We start from the raw sequence: 13,845 nt of genomic DNA on the forward strand, positions 1-13,845 counted from the left end.
AAACAAATCTTTGGAAAATTATAATTTGCAGGAAAAATAATCTTTAATATAAAATAAAAAATAACTTTTTATGTTTCCATGTTTATTTGCTTTCAGGTTATATAAATATAATCTTCCTAGGTTTCTTTAAAAAATTTAAAAAATATTTTTGAAGAATTTAGATATACCGAAAAAGTATCCAGAAAATATCTAAAAAAAAAGTTTGTTATCTTACAGGATTTCACATTTTACATTTTAAATGAAAATGATGAATCTTAGACTGGAATAGATTAATTTTAAACAAAAAATGTGAGTGTTCAAGTAAAATTATGAATCTTCAACTGAAATGGTTTAATATTAAACCAAAAATTATGTGTTTTCAGTATACAATATTACTTTCTACAAACAAGATACATTTTCAATAAAATACGTGAATTTTACAACTCAAAATGTACATTTTCAACGAAAAATAGAGTAGTTAAATTTTCAGTTAAAAAAGTTAATGTTCAACCAAAAAGATGAATTTAAAAATAAAATGAACAAATATTCAAATGGAACAGTTACATTTTCAGTTAAAATGATATCGAAATTATTAGCAAAAAAGATTAATTTTCAACTAAAATGATGAATCTTCAACTAGAATAGATGAATATTAAACCAAAATGATGAATTTTTAACAAAAAAGATAATTTCTACCAAATAAATACGAATTTCCAATTAAAAAAATATACTTTTTCAACCAAAGATTAAATAGTTAAATTTTTAGTTCAAATATTCATATTAAACCATAGAGATGAGTTTTTTAACTAAAATTATGGAATATTCAAACACAAACAAATTGTCAACAAAATACTCAAACTTTCAACAGGAATAATTAAATTTTCAGTAACAAAAATTAACTTTCAACCAAAAAATCCAATATTTATTCCAAAAAAGATTAATTCTTAGCGAGAAATTTAGTAGTGGATATTACAACCGAAAAAGATTTTAATTTTGAATCAACAACAGTTAAATTCAATAAAGAAAGACGATTATTTAGCATGAGTTGAATTTTCAATTAACAAAGATTTTTTCGATCAAGAGAGAGACAAACTTGCAAATTAAACTTTTGAATTTTCAAGAAAAAAGATAATTGCTCAAACATGAAGATTAATTTTATGATTTAATTTTATAAAATGGTGAAATGCTGTAATATAAAGCTACATTTACAGATAAAGAATCATTGTTATCAAATTTAGATTTAAATTTTTTTAAATTAAGCACGCTTTCGAAAAAATTTCCTGGCTTAAAAAAAGCCGTGATATTTCCAGATTTTTCCGGACAAAATAATTTCATCAAAGATATTAAATAAGTAATTAACAACTGTAAAGTGCGTTTGTGCGAAAAGCAAGAGCCGCATTACCAGTTTCTTAACTTCTAAAACCATCATTAACTGCAATGCATAATTCTCTTTTGAAAGCTCTGGCTTATGTGAATAAAAAACCTAATTAAAATTCAAATTTTAATGAAAATGTTATTTTCAAAGTTTTAATTAAAAGCACTTTGTATGGTTTGTAATTAAAAATAAGTACGTTCTAATAAAGCTGAGATATGTCTCAATCCAGAATTCAGCGTGCGACCCACTCGTTTATTTCGATCAAAGGAGATTTATATTTACTAGTTCCAATCAACTGTGCAAGCTTACACCCTCGAAAAATTAAACAAAGGGACAAAACACACCCGAGAATTGCGAATTTCCCTAATTAAAATGCAAATTTTTTAAATTGAGCCTCGCGATACAAAAAAAAATCAACAAATCCTATCAACAGAGGGATTTCCGAAAAGATCAATTCGATAAATAAAATCCGATATGCCTAATCCAATTAAATGGACACGACGGTACCTTTCACGGCAAATTCTGCAAAGAGAAGTTATTTTTTCGACTTTCGAAATTAAAGCTTTCAAAAATTTTCACTCGAAAACTCTTAATTTATTCATTAAATAATAAACAAGTTATATCATGGAAACCTTATAATCATAATAATTACATTTCCCACCAAATAGACTAATTTTTTATCCCAAAAAAATTTTTAATAAAAACAGAACAATTTTCTACCCAAAAAGACAAACTTTCAACAAAACAGTTACATTTTTCGGTTCAATGATCGAATTTTTAAATAAAAAAGATTAAAATTCCACCACAAACAGCGGCATTTTCAACCAAATCGTTTAATCTTTAAACGAAATGGAAGAATTTTTTAAAAGATAGTTGAATTACATCAACCTGAAAAGATGAATTTTCAACAAAAAAGAACATTTTTGTCCAATAAAGATGAATTTTCAGCCTAATATTTAAATTTTTAACAACAAAATTAATTTTCGGCTAAATAGTGGAATTTAAAACCAAATAGTTATACTTTAAATAAAAAACGATGAACTGTCAACAAAAAGATTAATTAAAAAAAAGGTTCAACTTCAACTAAAAACAGTTGCATTTAAAATTTTTTTTTAAACTTTGTAAATAATATTCTCCAACGTTTTGGTACTCATTCAGCACCATTAGCAAGGTATGAAAAATAAAATTATCCTTGGACGCTAAATATAATTTTAAATTTGATTATGATCTAATTTTAATTTCTTAAATTTTAATGAAATTTTAGCCCAGCAGTTGTATATTCAAAATAATAGTTAAATTTGTACCCGAATAGTTGAATTTTAGAGCCGATAAGTAGATTTAAAAAAAAAATACATTTGAATAAAAAAAATATATTATAATTTTCAACTTAGAAAGATGAATTTACATTCCAAAAATGACGAATTTTCTATACGAAAAGACGAATGTTCAACGAAACAGATCAAGTTTTGACCAAAATCAATTATTCAATTGCTTTTAAGAAAAAACGTAATTTTTAACCAAGCAGTTAAAAATTCTAAGGCAAAGTAGTTAAATTATCAACATAAAAGGTGAATTTTCAACAAAAAATATCATTTTCACCCAATAAAGACGAATTTTCAACTACATAGTTGAATTTTCATCACAAAGAAGATTTTTCCACCAAACAGTTTCATTTAAAATCAACAAACTTAAATTTCAATAAAAAAATATATGAATTTTCAATTTAAAAAAAGGTTCAAACAAAATAGAATTCCTAAATTTTTAGTTCAAAAAAAAATTATTTTTAACAAAATAGGTGATTCCTCAATCTAAAAAATGGCTTTTCAAGAAAGAAAGTTAATTTTCTATTCATAAAGAGAAATTTTTAACAAAAGAAGTTTCCAATCTAAAAAGTCAATAAGAACGTTAATTTCCAATCAAGAAAGATAAATTTGCAACAAAATATTTGAATTTTGAACAAAAAATTTAATTGATTAATTAAATTTTTAACCAAATAGTTGGATTTTCAAGCCTAAAAGACGAATTGTCTAACGCAAATGAAACCGTCAAATTTTCACTTTAAAAAATTTTATTTTCAAAAAAAAAAATACAATTTTCAAATAGTTGAATTCGACCAAAAAAGGATGACTTTCTAAAGAAATAGTGAAATTTTCAACAAAATAGTTAAATCGTCAACAAAATGTTTGGCTTCTTCGCCAAACTGAAATTTAATGAATGTAAATTATTTTATTTGTTATATTATATTATTTATTTTAAATAAATTCACCATTAAGGGCGTTTTATTATGTGATGTTGAAATTAAAAATAGCCGTTTTTGATTTGATAAAGTTTGAAATAAAAATGTAGGAAAGCGAGGGAATAAAATGAAGAAAAAAATCATAGAGAAGTGCTTTTATAATGGATCTACAAAATATTGCTGCTGCGTGTTAGTTTAATGTTTAGAGTAGGAGAAAATGAAATTAAAATTCCCCTTTTTAAGATAGTGGCTCTCGTTGCACGTACGCGCAATTGAGATAAGGCATGATGCATCGCGTGTAATTAGACGCTCGTCGAGATAAGCGACGAATTAATTGTAAGGTGAAGGTCCAGGTGGATTGCTTGAAGACTCTCAGGGATAAAACCCACCCCCTCGTCTTAAAAATTTAAGAGAAAAAATAAATTTTTCAGAAAATTTTTGAATCGACACTTAGAAATTTAAACATAACTTGAAAGAATTGATAGATATTTAACATTTTAAAACATTAAAAATATTTTATAACATAGTATTTATCGTAAACAAATATTAAATCCAAATTTTTTAATTTCAAATTATGTTCTATTTTAAATTAGAAGCCTTCAAGCATAAACAATTTAAAATTAATAACAAGCCCTGAGGAATTAATGATTTTTTAACCAAGTTAATTCAAATAATAGGCATTAAATATTAATACTAACGTTTTAAATTACTAAGATTTTAAGTCGAAATATATTGCATTTTTTAACCAAGTTGTTGAATTTTCCACAAAAAAGGATTAACTTTCAAACAAAAAAAAATTTTTTCAACAAAATATGGATTCTTAAATTTTTGAACAAAAAAGATAAATTTCCAATAATAAGCGTTAAAGCTGTAGAAGTTGAATTTTCAACCAAACAGTTACATTTACGACCAAATAATTGAACTTTCAACTAGAAGAGGCGAATTTGTGACAAGAAAGTTGAATTTTGAACCAAAAGTATGAATTTTTAATTTAAAAAGTTCATTTTTAACCAAGAAGTTGAATTTTTTACAAAGTTGATCAAATTACAATCAGGTACTTACTTAAATATTGTATAAAATAATTAACTTTTCAACAACAATAGATGAATCCTTATCCAAAAATATGATAGAAAAAAGAATTAAGTTTTAACCAAAACATATGAATTTTCTACCAAATAGGAATTTTTAATTAAAAAAAAAAGTTGAATTTTCAACCAAAAAAAAGTGACTTTTTAACATAGAAGTTAAATTTACATCAAAATATTGTAATTTTTATCCCAAATGAATGAATTCTGGGCCAAGAATATTATTTTAGACTTTTCTTTAAAAAACATTTTACTTTCAGCCAAAATAATACAATAATAAATAAAATTAACGGGAAAAAAAGAAAAATTATTTTTACATGAAAAGAAACAATCTTTTTGTGAGAAATTTTATATTTTTCAATAATTTTATATGATTTTTTATGTCTTCTTTCATTAAAGAATTTCCATAAAATAATACAATAATAAATAAAATTAACGGAAAAAAAAGAAAAATTATTTTTACATGAAGAAAAGAAACAATCTTTTTGTGAGAAATTTTATATTTTTCAATAATTTTAAATGATTTTTTATGTCTTCTTCCATTAAAGAATTTTTTAAATTTGATACTAGCAGTCATCATATAAACAAATTTTTTCTTTTTTAATGAATAACATCATTAATAATAAAATCGTGATATATATATATATATAATAATTATATATTAAACATTTCTAAGATTTATTATTTCGCCCTTACTGTAATAATTAATAGCTGTGAGAAAATTTGTTTATTTTTTTTCTGAAAAATTATAATATACGAGAAAAGTAACAAGAAATAGAAAAAAGTGAATCTCTGTTAGGGTTGAATTTTAGTTATCCTACATTTGAGTGCCACTTTTAATAACAAAGAATCTAAATATAAATGTCGCGACTAGATAATAATGACATCAAACCTTTAATTAAAATTTCGAAAATAATAGACGTGGTTCGAGAATATGATTTATGCAAAGAGCTAGATACTTACTTTGAATTAATTATTAAATTTATCTTTAACTTTTAATATAAAGAAATATAGTAGAGCTTTCTAGAGATATTTTAATAATATAAAATCACTCCATATCTTTTTGACTTTGTAAACTTGATAAAAAATGTTTCGAAACAATTTCTGAACTGAAAAATCCCCAAAAATAAAATTACCGACAGTGTACAATTTCAGAATTGGAAAATTCCCGAATAATAAAATTCGAATTCAGTTATAACATTACATAATTTGAAATAACCGAACTAGGAAATATCCGAATATAAACAATTGAATTGTTTTTAAATCGATGCTATTTATTTATTATAAATGCAATATTTTGATAACCAAAAAATTATTTTTAATGTTTAAAGTTTCTAAGATTATTGTTATAATTTAAAACTATAAACGAAAACAAAATTTTATTCAGAAACATATTTTTTTAACTATTGTTATTTTAAATTCAAACGATAAATGTAGAAACTTTAAACATAAAAAATATTTTTTCTTACAAAAATATTGTATTATTGCATTTAAAAAAATTTTAATTGTTTAAATTCGGAAATTTTCTAGTTCGGTTATTTTACAATTCGGCAATTTTCTGTCAGGAATGTTATTATTCGCGAATTTGCAGAGGGTCGAATGAAAAATCCCAAAAAATAATATTCCCCATACTGTAAAATTCGCGAAAAATAAAATTCCCAAATTGAAAAATTCGGGAATTTTAAATATTACCGAACTTGAAAATTCCCGAATAATAAAATTTCCGACAAAAAATGGTCGAACTATAAAATATCAAAAATAGAAAATTCCCGAATTTGAACAATTAAAAATTAATTTTTACAATATGCAACAATAAAAAAATACCACAAACAAATATTTTTACCACAAAAAATTATTTCTAATGTTTAAAGTTTCTAAAATTATTGTTTAAATTTAAAATAACAATAATTGAAAAAAAATTCATCCAGAAATATATTTCGTTTCAATTATTGTTGTTTTGAAGTTGAAAAATAATTTTAGAAACTTTTAAACATCTATTTTTTATTATAAAAATCTTTGATTATGGTATTTTTAATAAATAAATATTTATAAAAAAATTGGGACGAGACAAAAATCCCGAAAAATAAAATTCCCAATAGAAAAATGCCGAATATTCCATAATCAAATATTTCTATGATAAAAATTATTTTTAATGTCTAAAGCTTTTTAAATTATTGTTCGAATTTAAAAGAACAATTACAAAAAAATTGTCGCTCAGAAATATATTTTTCTCAATTATTATTTTAACTTCAGACAATATTTGTAGAAACTTCAAACATGAAAAATATACAGATTTATTAATTATATTTTTAAAAAATAAGTAATTTTGATTTTTTAAAAATTGTTGAATTGTTTGAATTCGACTATTTTCTGTCGGTAATTTAATTATTCAGGAATTTTCGAATGCCGTAATATTAAAAACTGTTGGGAAATTTCCATTTTCGAGACTTTTCAGTTGTTCCGAAAAATTATGCATTTTCTTCAGAGTATTTATGTTTTTAAAAAGTCCACAAAACATCGAAACTAAAAATTTCAATTGATATTCCTGATAGAAATGATATTTTAATCAGGGGTTAAAATAATTGTACCGTTGAATTTTAAAATTAAAAAATGGAGCCTAAATTATTTATATTTCAACTCGAATGACAAACTCACTGTAACGTCTCTTGATTGGAAATCTCGCTCTTCGGACAGAAGTTGCCATTATCGTAGGAAAATCGTTGACTAATCTGAATATAATCGACCCAAATGTCTTGACTGATAAACTAATTAAAACTATAGAAGGCTTTAAACATATTTCGTCTATTAACTATTTCTAGCGTCAAACTGAAAATCCAAAACAGACTATAAATGGCGTCTCGGCTTTTAAAAAAAGAGCATCTCCGACTCTAAATTGTTTTTTAAATCGGAAACTTGACCTTCATATTTTTTTGCAAGAATAAATACAGCAGTGAGTCATTGACCTCGATGCCGAACAAATTTTTCCAGAAAAAAAAAATAAATCAAAATAAATAAAACCTCTAAAAATTATTATAATTAAATTACATCATATTTTACGTAAGAGTGTGCAAAGTAATTAATATTTTTCATTTATTTCGGAGCATTTGTTACCGAATCGAGAATCTTTCCGAAACGTATCTTAGAATTTTGAAATCAATTTTAAAGTGACATTGAAAATAGTACAATAACAATAGAAATAAAAGAGATGGCAATAGCTATAACTAAAAATCATACCTGTCAAACAGATGTAGTAAAGCGTTCCATTATACATTGCCATCGCCATTGAATGAATTCAGTAAAAAAGATTGATCAAAACAAAAATAACGACACATGTATCGAATAGAACTGATTAAGCAGGATCAATATTTGTAAAAGTGAGCAAAGCACTGGACTTCTCTCGTGAATTTGCAGGGTCAGCAGGGTACTGAGTGACTGAAGTGTCAGGTTGTAACTGAACAAACTGAACTGAAGAAGATGGATTCAACTTTCAAGCAAGGGACAATGTCGGGTCGACTGCGGTATCCAAATTCACAATCGATAGTCCTCTGTTTACTATGCTATAATACTCATTTGACTTTTCAGTTTTCGCTCAAATTCTGCCAACTCGAGAGCAACGGCCTTTCGAAGAATTTGCATTTCGGCGAAGGTTGTCTGTGAGCTCGTCCACTATCAGAGCATCAGGAATCCTGGAATCCTTGCTTGATGACCATATGGTGGGGGATTCCTAGGGTTGAATCCCCTGAATTATTATTCCCACTATTCCACTCTTCCTCTCATTTCTATTATAATCAGAACCCCATTCATTCTATTTAAACTTGACAAATTTCCCCGTCACTATTTTCTTTCCGTGGGGGGGGGGCGGATATGATTCGGGATTTGGTTCTAGGTAGAAGGGGATTGTGGGAATTGAATACGTCAAGGTGAAGGGTGAGGGTGAGGGTGAGGGGATAATTAATTATTTTTCGGAATTTTTCAGGCGTCCCAAATAGAATTCCCGACACTGTAAGATTCCCGAATTAGAACATTCCCGAATGAGAGATCCGAATAATAAAATTTCCGAATTTCCAAAGAAAAATTTTCTTATATAAATTTTCGAAAAACAAAAAATATATAATTTTGAACTAATCATAGAATTTTCAACAAAATAGTTAAATTTCCAGTTTAAAAAATCCATTCTTGACAACAACAAAAAAACGAATTATCAGTATAGAAAATTAATTTCCTAACAAAAAGACGAAATTTCAACAAATTACATAAATTTTCAAATAGATAGAGTAAACAATGTATTAGAAAAAAAATATTTTAATTAAAAAAAAATTATTTTGACAAAAAAAACGAGCAGTATTAATTTTCATCCAAACATTTGAATTTTTAACAAAAAAATTTATTTTCTACCAAAACGGATCATTTTTCAATCAAATAGTCAAATTTTCTACCAAATTGTTAAATTTTAACCGAGAAGGATTCATTTTTATCCAAGCAGGTGCATTCTTAACCAAAAAAGTGAAATTTCTATATATAGAGTTTTAACAATACAAAATTTTAGACGAGGAAAGAAAAAAATTGCAATTAAATTTTGGGATTTTTAAGCCAAAAAGACGAATTGTCAAGAAAATAGTTGAATTTTCAACCAAGAAGTTTGACTTTTAACAAAATTATTGAATTTTTCATAAATTATTTCAGTTTTAAACCAAAGGCTAAGATTTTTAACTAAAAAAGATTAATTCTTAATCGAGCCCGAAGTCTGTAATTATTCAAAGAAAAAATCATTTATAGTAATTATACAATGAATTAATAATTATTATTAATAGAAACTACAAGAAATTACCTACTTGAAATTAACACCGAATTGAAAAATAAAAGTCTTTTTAAATATATGATATAAAATCAGTATTCCTATTTTTATCTAAAACTTCATTTCATTAATGAGATGAACAATTTTAAATCATAAATAAAATTTTTAATACGAATCTTTTTATTGAAAAAACGTACATGACATTGTACGGCAGAAGGAACCAGAGACCCCTGTTTGAGGAATTCTATTTGTGCTTCGGTGTATTTCAGGTAGCAACCACCGCAAAAAAGCAAAGGAGTTTGGAAAAAACAATTGATTATGCAAAATACAAATTATAAAAGAAAATTATTATAATGATCATTGTATCTGTAATTATAGTATATTTTAATTATACTTTATAATCATTTGTTAAACCGGATAATTTTGATTTCTATTTTTTTTTTAATTTCGAGCTATTTAAAATCTTTTTCATAATAAAAATATTTTAGATTTGAAAAAATACCATTATTGATAATAAAATTGCGGTACTTATAAGTTCAAAAATATTTCTTTCTAAGGCTAATTCTTTAAATTAAATTTCCAACCATTTTTTAAAATAAAATAATTTTCAGGATGTAGCAAATATAATGTAAACATCTGACAAATATTTAATCAAATGGTAATAATTTCCACATGAATTTCTTCAATGTATCATCAAATAGCTTTTTCCATTATTTAAATAGAGCTGATATATTTTGCATGAAAAGTCTCTTGATTTTTCTAATCTCCTGCTCATTGGGCGGTCGGATTAAGTTTGCCCTTTTTAACAATTTCATCTTTACTTTCTTCTGTGCTGAGGAATTTGCATAATAAAAAATCACTTCCGCCCCTCTTGCAATCAGAGCCCTGGCCTAAGGGGATGTTCTATATAAGGCTCTGGTAAGGCATGTAACGACGGCCGTGAATTGGGACGAAAGAAGGAAGACGACGCCGACGATGCGACGTCAACTATAATGATACACGCGCATTTACTCTGATTGCCAAAAGAGGATAAGAGGGTAAAAGACTGAATGCCTAGAGTTGAGAATGTGGTATTTACGTTTTAAAATCATCACGTTTCTTCCATTTAATTTGTCATTTTTTTCCTCCGCATAATACAATCTTAAGGCGCTGAAAACGAGTTGGTTTCGCCTGATCCACTATACGTCTAAAAGGATGAATTGTTGAACGTAATATTTTTATCAAGTAATATAAAGACAGTAATACCGTTTGGGACAGATAGCTTTTTCCGGAAAATATTCTTGTTTTTTCCCTTGTAATTGGAAATGTTTCTTTACGCCTAAAACCGGCAACACTCTAACTAATGTGTACGCTGGACTGTCGCTTCCAGGAAAAAAAATTTTTTTTAATTTTTCAGTTCTAAGATAATTTTTTTTTCTTCAAAAATTGAACCGTTTTGTTGAAAATATGTCTTTTTGGCGAGAACATTAAATTATGTTGGTTAAAATGTAAAAATGAAACCCTTTGGTTGAAAATCAATATGTTTTGGTTAAAAATTCATATACATTTTTTTTGTATGAAATACTTGGCAAACAAATTAATTTTTTGGTTGAAGACTCATAATTTTAGTTTATAATAATTGAACTAATTGATATTTAGTTAACTTTTTTTATTAAAAATTCATACTTTAGACTTCAAAGTTGAACTTTTTTTGTAGAAAATTCGTCTTTTCGCTTGAAAATTCCCAAATTTAGAAGAAAATTAAACTATTCAATTGTTTTGTAGAAAATTCGTCTTTTTGGTTTGAAAACTCGTTTCTTTTTGTACAAATCTAATTTTTCTTATGTAAAAAATGGATGTGTTTGGTTAAAAACCCATTTTTTGTTAAAATTTTTTATTTTTTTTTTATTATAAAGTTAATTTTCTCTTTTTAAAATTGATCTCTTTAGTTGAAATTACAAGTTTTCTAGTAGAAAATAATCTTCTTTGTCAAAAATGGATGTTTTCGGTTGAAAATTTCAACTATTTTGGTAAAAAATTCAAATACTTGTTTAAAAATTGAAGTATTTATATGAGAATTTGAGTATTTTGTAGAAAAAAACTATTTTGTTAAAAATTGGTTTAATTTTTTAGTTGAAAATTCTTTTTTTTTTTGTAATTGAAATATTTTATTTAATATTCATAAAACTACACTTTTCGAGTAAAAAATTAAACTGTCTTCTAAAAAAATGGTCTTTTTGGCTTGAAAATTCAACTTTGTTGGTTGAAGATGTAACTATTTTGTTAGAAATGCAACTATTTTTTTTTAATTTCAACTATTTTGTAAAAGTCTCCTGTTTTAGTCAAAAAATGTATTTTTTTTTGTAAATTCATCCTTTTAGATTGAAAACACAGCTTTTATGGCAAAAAAGTAGTCTTGCTTATTTAGAAATTTATCTTTCTGTATTCAAATTACCTTTCTTATATATATGTTCAACTCTCATAAAAAAAATCGTCATTTTGGCTTGTAATATTAATTTCGCGGTAACAATTTAACTATTGTGTTACAAAGTTATCTCTCTTGCTTGAAAGTTCAATGATTTGGTTGTAAATGCAACTGTTTGGTTGAAAATTAATTGCATGTTATTAAATTATTATTTATTTCATAATCAAAATACAGAAGAAAGAAACAGTTTGTAGAACTATTACATAATTTTTTAAAGGTCTATCGTCGATTTGTTAAACAAAATGCAATATTTAGTATATTTCATTCATAAGAAAGTACAGTGGCAGATCTAGGGCGAGCCTCCCCCCCCCCACCCCAAGAGCTTCAGCACTGGTCAATTTTTTAATTTTCTGGATCCGCCGCTGGAAAGTATGATTTCTGAATAAATCTGAATTTGATCAAAAAGTGGATTTAGGATCATTATTTACTATGTTTAAGGGAGGTGAAAACATCTGGTTGTAATAATTTTTATTTCAAACTTTCCGCTTTTCAAGTAAAAGGAGAAATTATTTTGACATGCTCCTAATATGTATCGATAAATAGTGTCCTGAATTACTTCAAATCATTCTTATATCTTCATTTACAATGTATTCATCTACATTAGATTAGACTCTCGTAAAGCGCCCGGTGCTGGGGTCCGATATGTTCACTAAGCGCCCGAGAAATTGAGCCACGCCCCTAAGGCTTGGCGGGAAATGCATATGAGACGCATTGGCGGATTATTTGGATATCATTTCGCACAAGCGCATCTAGTCTACGCCCAAGACTCTTAACGAATTTACAGGTAATGGAAGGGAGCGGTCCTTGTGAGAGAAGGCGCTTTGTGAGAAAACACGCTTAGTGAGATAAGGCGCTTTGTGAGAAAAGGCGCTTTGTGAGAGACTACTGTATAAACTGTTCCTTAGAGTCTGCGTGTATCGAGTTTAGCTGGCATTGTGTTTAATCAGAGACACTTATCAGTGACAAGCCAGAGATTCCTCTCTCTCTCTAATTAATGTTTGATAGTTGAAGCATATATTTGATATTAATCTGAAACTGGGATGCTAGAGAGAATATATAACAGACACGTAATTCGTATCTGCAGCGCGTAAGGGTTTTGTAGCACGCGCTCGGTTTAGGCAACGTTAAGGAGACATTACAATGCACCGACATGTTCAAGAAATCGCTCAATTTCATGGATAGTATCACACCGTTATTAACTCAAGAAGCATGCACGCGCAGCGGTATGACATCAAATATATTATGGGAAACGGCTCAGCAGGAAGTAGTTGATAATGATAAAGGTGCAAAATAGTACAGTATAGTATAGCGAGTATACTAACAAGATAAAAAAGGAGGAAAGGCTGCATGATACGTAAAGTGGGACACGTTAACTTTGCTATGCACACAATGCATAATAAAGTTATGCAAACGAAAAAAGCAGCAGGTCTTACATATATAAGCATACTAATTGTAATATATACATAGACTTTACAGCTCAAAATGCTCATAAAATAGGAGAAATAAAGATATTTTTAAGGAAAATAAGCAAATAATAGAAGAATAAATTGTTCTAAATAAAACTAATATAAACAAATATCATGCACTATAAAAAAATATTTGTGTAAAATTACAAAGTTTCGGAAAATTAAATATTGTATCATTGTAAATATCACACACTCCACTGTGTGATTTTACGAAAGTATGTGAAATTACATCCTCTACACGGTAAAAAAAATTGAGCTGTGACAGGGATATTATTCCTTATTATAGCCAAACATTTAGCTGAAAACGAACGAAGGAATTTAGAAAGACCCCTGGATCAGCGACAATGAATATCCTTGACCATTTTCCATATACCAGGGATATCGTATAGTCAAACCCCTAATAAGTATAGCTATAATAGGGATATTAAGAATAGGTGTCTGAAGC

At 26.6% G+C, this 13,845-nt stretch overlaps 1 protein-coding gene across 1 annotated transcript in view; it reads right to left on the minus strand.

The window, feature by feature from the left end:
• The window catches only part of LOC117167388 (cytoplasmic polyadenylation element-binding protein 2), a 692,172-nt gene that overhangs the window by 28,099 nt on the left and 650,228 nt on the right, over window positions 1-13,845 (minus strand). The window lies entirely within an intron of this gene.

The sequence above is a fragment of the Belonocnema kinseyi genome, chromosome 2, assembly GCF_010883055.1.
Source record: "Belonocnema kinseyi isolate 2016_QV_RU_SX_M_011 chromosome 2, B_treatae_v1, whole genome shotgun sequence".
Classification (NCBI taxonomy): domain Eukaryota; kingdom Metazoa; phylum Arthropoda; class Insecta; order Hymenoptera; family Cynipidae; genus Belonocnema; species Belonocnema kinseyi.